This window comes from Thrips palmi, unplaced genomic scaffold (assembly GCF_012932325.1).
Source record: "Thrips palmi isolate BJ-2018 unplaced genomic scaffold, TpBJ-2018v1 HiC_scaffold_2, whole genome shotgun sequence".
NCBI lineage: Eukaryota > Metazoa > Arthropoda > Insecta > Thysanoptera > Thripidae > Thrips > Thrips palmi.
The window spans coordinates 10947087-10953995 of record NW_023144629.1 but is presented as its reverse complement, the minus strand read 5'-3'; positions in this window follow the sequence as shown (position 1 = coordinate 10953995).

Below are 6909 nucleotides of genomic sequence, written 5' to 3'. Positions count from 1 at the left end.
CGGACCACTTCTTCCAGCGACCCTCTCCGATTTGCCTGATTTTTAGTAGGCTTAGTAACTAACTAAAGGAGAGTCTAAAGCCAAAATATTAGGCCCGGCAAAAATTTATTGCCCGAGATATAGCCAACTTTAGTTTAACTTTTGGAAAAAAACACGAATTTGGGTATTTTGGACCAATTTTACACTTTTCATAGTAGAGGGCTAAAATTTGGTCACCTCATGTAAAATTGGCCAAGGAACAAGAATATGACCTCAGATTTGACCTCCGACAAATACCTGTAGAGTAAACCTCCCAAAACACCCTAAAAACACCTAAAAACAATTTTTTCTTGGGGTTTCTGGGAAAATTATGTGGACAAAAATTCCTGATAATGTTATCTTGTAGAAAATAACGCGATGAATCGAATGAGACCACGCGCAGACTTTTATGTCAAACTGTTTAGGAGATATAGCGGTTCAAAGTATGCAAATTTTGCCAATTATTCTTTAAAAGCATTGTTTGACGTTCTCTGCCTTCTTGGTGTGTGGGGGTGATCTTATCTTGTGGAAAAAGATGCTTGCAAGTACACACTTACAACGCACGCTTGACGCTGTATAACTCCATGCGTCAAGCATGCGTTTGTAAGTGCGTACTTGCAAGCATGCATTTGTAAGTGTGTACTTGGCCAAGCATGCGTTTGTAAGTGTGTACTTGCAAGCATGCATTTGTAAGTGTGTACTTAGTAGACAGTTAGGTTTGCAGTGTAGGAGATATAGCGGTTTAAAGTATGGGCACCCCCACCCCCCGGGGATCCGCGCCTGAGGTGCTTTTGTCAGAAAACGGATGGACTTGTGCTGTTTTGTCAGAAAAGGAGTGGACTGGAGTTGTTTTGTCAGAAAATGAGGACTTAAGTTGTTTGGTACACTCTACCAAAAATGTCCTGTAAATGCCGTTAATTTATTACCAGTTTTCACTGTAGGCCAATTCACAGCGTTTACTGTGATCTGCTCACGGGATTCACTGGATCTTGGTCGCGGTGTTCACTGTGATCTGGTCCCCAAAAACACTGTGAGTTTGACGCCGCTGAGCACCGAAGTACTGCAAATCAGGCTCCAATTCACGGCGTTTACTGTGGCCAGATCACAGTGAACACTGTAAACCCAGATCCAGTGAACGCCCTGAACTAGTTCACAGCAAACGCCGTGATTGAATAAAGCAAACATTTGGGAAAAATTAACGGCGTTGACAGGACATTTTTTGTAGAGTGTACAACGCTATATCTTCCGAACTAATTATCTTAAAATCGTAGGTTTTTCACCATTATATGTAAAATCTCGCCAGCAGTCTGAGAAAACAATAAAACCATGTTGACCAAAATGTGGACTTGAGTACCTTTGTCCGAAAACCAGTGAAGTAGAAGAGAAGCTTGAGGCTTTGTAGGATACACTGCCGCCATTGTTAAAGTCGAAAGAGACTCCGATTGCCACGAGTCGAATGCGGCCGAATCGCCGCTCCACTTTCGTTTAGTGTAACCACCTCGGCAAGGGAAGTTGTTGTGGAGCGAGGCGAGGTGGCGGTTAACATTTGATCACGCGAACCATTACGGATGCCAATCATGGACCCCGGTCGATGCATCCGCTGCGTGCCGCGGATTCGCTCTTGCTCAGTTTCGCGGCGCAGTGGCATCGGTGGGGGAGTTTCTCGCGGTGGGACGTGATGTTTGTCTCTTTGATTTCGCACTACCAACCCAAGTGTGAGACAGTCTCACACTATTTAGTGCGAACCACTATGTCTCACGCTTTAAAGTGTGAGCCACGTTTGTCTCACGCTTGCAAGTGTGAGACTCCGTTTGTCCCCGCACTTGCAAGCGTGGGTTCTGTAGCATTAGACCACTGGGAGCCATACTGGGAGCCATAGTGCGGGACAAACCGTGTCTCACAATTAATAGTGAGAAATAGTGGTTCGCACTAAATAGTATGGAAACGTACTAGTTTTGAGACATAACTATCAACGTTAGTATGTCGATAAGAGAATATGTTTAAAATACATACTAAGTACGGAAACATACGATGAGAGACAGTTTTTGAATATTTATTTTCAGCAGTCGCTTTACTTCCAGAAAGGATATTAAGTAAATTGTAACTAAAACTTAAACCGAACCTCCAACTGAACTTCAAATCAACACTAAAACACATTGTACACTGACAGAAAACTACAATTTCAACTGCAAAGTGGAAATTTTATTTAGTCTTCAGTTTCTTTTTTAAAAATAACTTTAGTTCGGGAACTGCAGTTTTGGTACTGTAGTTGAAACTACAGTTTAACTAAAAATCCTTCCACCCGGGCTGTCTCACACTTGGATTTGCAGTGCGGCGTTGATGTTTTGTTTCGAATGCAAGGGATCTCACTGTAAAAAATGTTCGGAATTTTACTATACAGTAGTCTAGGAAAATTCCTATACATGTATAGGAATTACTGAAATTCCGAAACATGTATAGGAATATTCCGATTTGTATAGGTTTTTGCTATACGGGCTGTAAATGTATGGGGAAAATTCCTAAACATGTATCGGAATTTGAGTAATTCCTATACATGTATAGGTTTTGCAGCCCGTGTATAGGGAAAATGGCCAACTGAAAAACAGAATTTTCCATCAACCTTATTAACAGCGATTCAAATAGTTGTAATTTGATTGAACACTGGTGATCAATACGATTATTTGTTAACAACGTACAAAATTAACAAAAGCTGCTTGATTGCCCGCTGTCCGTATTATCCGCTAGATGGCGCTAGTGTCGTTTTGACGGACTTACTTCTCGGTGGTGCACGCTGCGGCTAGGAATTAGGTTGGGCCAGGGGGCTCGCGTCCCATCATATTGTAAGGCAGTTGAAGTCATTTCAACTCTTACATCATTTTTGATGAGGTGTACCTTTCACCTCCTTTCACCTTGGGTGTTCAATTGGTGGAGTCGAACTTTGCCAATGTGGAAGACCGGGATGAAATATCCCGCATAATCTATGCTCGATATGGCGGAAAATGCAGCCGTTCTATTGAATATCTGACAGTTCACCCGGTTTGGCCTGCCTAATTTACCCATTTTGGTGGAAATCCTATACATGCATGGCAGATGCGCAATTTCGATGTAAAGGAAAAATCCTACACAACGGATGGTAGAACGCCTATACACGTATAGTCATAATGCCGTACCGATGTATAGGAAAATTACCATACGAGTGCATGGTAAAATTCCTATACGTGTATATGTAAATAGCTTCATATACATGTATAGGAATTCGACTATAAAATTTTTTTACAGTGCTGCCACTTGTAGCACACATTGTACGCGCCGAGCCTACACTCAGATAAAGCTAAGCCGAAAAACGCCTGCACGTACTCTGCAAATTCAAGAGAGTACTCATTACACTCTCTTCAGGGTGTACTCACAAGTACACTCCTACTCTACAAATTCAAAAGCGTACATTGTATGCTCTGCCTGCAAGCACTAACAATTAGTGCATACATGCTAGGTACACGCTTCCTGATGCAGGCAACTCCACTCTTAAAACCTTACGAAGTATTTTGAGCATACGTACAGTCTTCATCGGCAAAGAGTCGACCGGCAAAGAGTCGACTTCGTGCGACGGTCCCCGCTTACGCGGCGGGGGCGAGCTCGGGCCACAATAGTTTTATGGCCCTCCCGAGCTCGGAGCACTACCGGAGCTTTTGTCTACCACCATGTGCCGTTCGGTTTTCGTGTCGGCAAAGAGTCGAAATCCGGTCCCGACCCGTCGACTCTTTGCCGATGAAGACTGTATAACAAACTAAAATACTTTGTTATACGAAGAAATAGATCGTAAATTACGAAGTATTTTCTTTGTAAGCTTATGTATGCTCAAAATACTTTGTTATACAAACTACTTTTCTTTGTAAGGCCCAAAATAGTTTGTAAGGTTTTCTCAGTGTCACTTATACGTACACTAGATGCAGGCTTCAGTAAGCGTGTACATGCAGTAGTAAGTGCATGCTTGGCAGGCATGTGGTAGCTAGAGCGTGCTTGCTGGCATGCTCCAGGCATGCTGGCATACCATGTGCGCTCTTAGATGTAGAGAACTGGCCCCGGCATAGCCTCACCGGTAAAACTGAAGCGTAGTTGTATGCTTGAGTCAAGCCTACAACTACGCTTGAAGACTTTACGCTTGACGTCAAGCGTAGAGAAGAAAGTCTCCCATGCATTTAGATAGGCGGGAGAGGGGCAAAATGGAGAACTATGCTTGAAGCCGAGCGTAGTTCTACTACGCTTGAAGAAAGGCGTAAAACTACGCTTGAGTTCTACCAGTGCTCCCAGACTTCTAAGAGTGGGCTAGTTTTTGAGTTTTCTGTGGTGTATCTCGTTCAAAAGCACCTTCCTTAGTCTCAAACACTTTTTGACACAGAAAACAAAAATATTAGTCGACATTCTCGTTGGAACTGTGCTTGATACCTACTCCGTTTCTTCCCGGCTTCCGGTTTTGTTCTGTTTGTTCTTCGATCGGCGACGACTAGAATGTTCTATTCGCCAGGTTCCACTCTGCGTGGTGCGCTTCTCCGCTCTCGCAGGATGGAGATGGAGGAGTACATACAGGAGTGGCGTCAGTACCTGAGGGCCCCAACTGCACCAGCCGGGCACCGATTCGGGGCTTTCGTGCTCAATGTGGCAGCGGCGGGGGGTGAGCGCGTGTGACACAAGTGTTCAGTTTTTTGTCGTCCTGAGAATCAAAACGCTTACAGAAAAGCGGTAAATCAGTCGATGAGCGGTCCGAACGGTCTTAAAAGGGCGGTATTTTTTTTTACCACCTCCGGAAAAGAAACCTGGAGCCCGCCAGCACTCTAAATGTCTTACGAGGAATTTCCCATAATACAAGAAAAGGGCGAAAGCATAAGACGAAGGTGGTTTTTCTTCGTATTGCAAAGGTTTTCTTTGTATCTTACAATGCAAAGGCTAAAAGATTCGCATTACAAAGGGAAATATTGCTTCGCTTATGCTTGCGCCGAATTCACTGTAACATACGAATAACATAGGTCAAATTTCATTGTAAGACATTTAGAGTGTGGGGGAAAAGTGCCACCTTTAGAGGTCGTTACCGCCAGTGAAGGGCGGAAATGTTACCGCCCTCCGATCAAGTGCTTTAACGGGCTTACCCGGGCGTTATCGGGCTCTTAGTCAAAAAAAAGAAATCACAGGGTTGCAGCCCGGTCTCAATTTTGCGCAGGTGTCCTTGATTCTAGCCTGGACCGTAAACGTCATTTGCGCCGTGAACACGCTGTGCGCCCAGTCGATGCGGGAGGCGTGGTGTTCGTGCGCATCCTCGGGGGCACCGTGTGGGGCGTGGGGCCATGCGGGCCACGCACCGCAAGTACCTCCTCGTGGCGCGTGCCGGCGGATAGAGCACGTCGCCGCGGGCATCGAGCGGACAGCGGGCCCCCCTCCCAGTCATCAGGGTGCGAGGCACTGCTCGGTGAAAGGGGCCCCCTTGAAATCAAAGGGCATGCCTTGATTTTGATTCAAGACAGTAAAAAATCTACGAAGAATCGCTTCGTAATACGAAGAAAATGAAGGCATTTTAAAATCTACGAAGAAGTGCTTCGATTATGAAGCAAAAACCTTCGTAAGACGAAACGTTTCTTCATAATATATACACTGCAAAAAAATTTCTGAAATTTAAGACATGAAAAAACTTAAAATTTTAAAAACATTTCGAAATGATGTGAAAATCAGAAAGTGCTATACTTTATTACATTTACCAAAAATAAAATGAAAAGTATCATTATAATAAAGAGTTTGGGAAATTTCAAAACCACTTTTAAAACTTAGAAACTTGGGTTTTCAAAATTAAGATTGTCTGCCAAAAGTAAAAAATTTGTATCTTTAAAAACCACATGACTGATGACTTTTCATAACTAGATTTCTAAAAATACCTGATTGAAGTTAAAGTTGAACGCTTGAGTAGAGCTGTCATATTTAACGTAAAACGAAGGTTTAGTTTGATTACTTCACGCAAACTGTCGTCAAGCCACTTCTCACACGGTATGGCCTAGCCATCTAGCGGCAGGTTTCACAAAACCCACCATCTGTTGCCCTTTGAAATGTCTTCTCTAGCCTCTAACTCAAATTTTTTTTAAAAAAAATATTCCACTGAAGTTGAGAAAATCGCAAACCCTGTTGCCACTCGCTGGGTCTGATTTCGGCCATTAGGTTTGGGTCCAGGCACCTCCTCTGAAGTGAACAGTTGAACGATGAAAATGTACAATTCTTTTGCCTTCGTGATTCGACTAATTTTTTACTATCAAATGTTATGTGTTTCAATGTAAAATGTATTTCAGAATTCCATCATCCAAACTCGAAATCGGACGTCGGTACAGAAGTTCTTTTCTCCCATTTTAGTCAAATAATTTTTGAATTTTAATAAACCATAATCTATGAATTTTAAGAAATTTGTCATTAGTTAGGGGGCATTCCAGAGCCGATTGACAGGGGTCGAAGTTGACCTTTGACGATTTTGCTCATTTTTGGCTCATATGTTTCCTACCCATAGGTGAACATCCCCCCAAAATTTTAGCCCTCTAGGTCAGTTTGTATGGGAACTGTGAGAAAACAAAATTTTTGGCTATTTTGCTTTAGTCGTTTTTGACCAAATTTCACTTTTTCTGACATGCTCGGGAATTCTTTTCTTTTCGGTCCTGAGGTCTGAAAATTGGTACTCGAATGTAAAATTTAGTGGGGAATCCGAATCTGCACGCAGAATGACTTAGACAGTCCTTCGTTGATAAAAACGCACTCAAAGCCAAAAAATGATTTTTTTAGTGTTTTACAACCTTCAATTTTTTCCCATCCCGGAATCCAAACTGGACCCGTTCTAGGCGGGAAATCATTCCTTAGACAACTACCTAA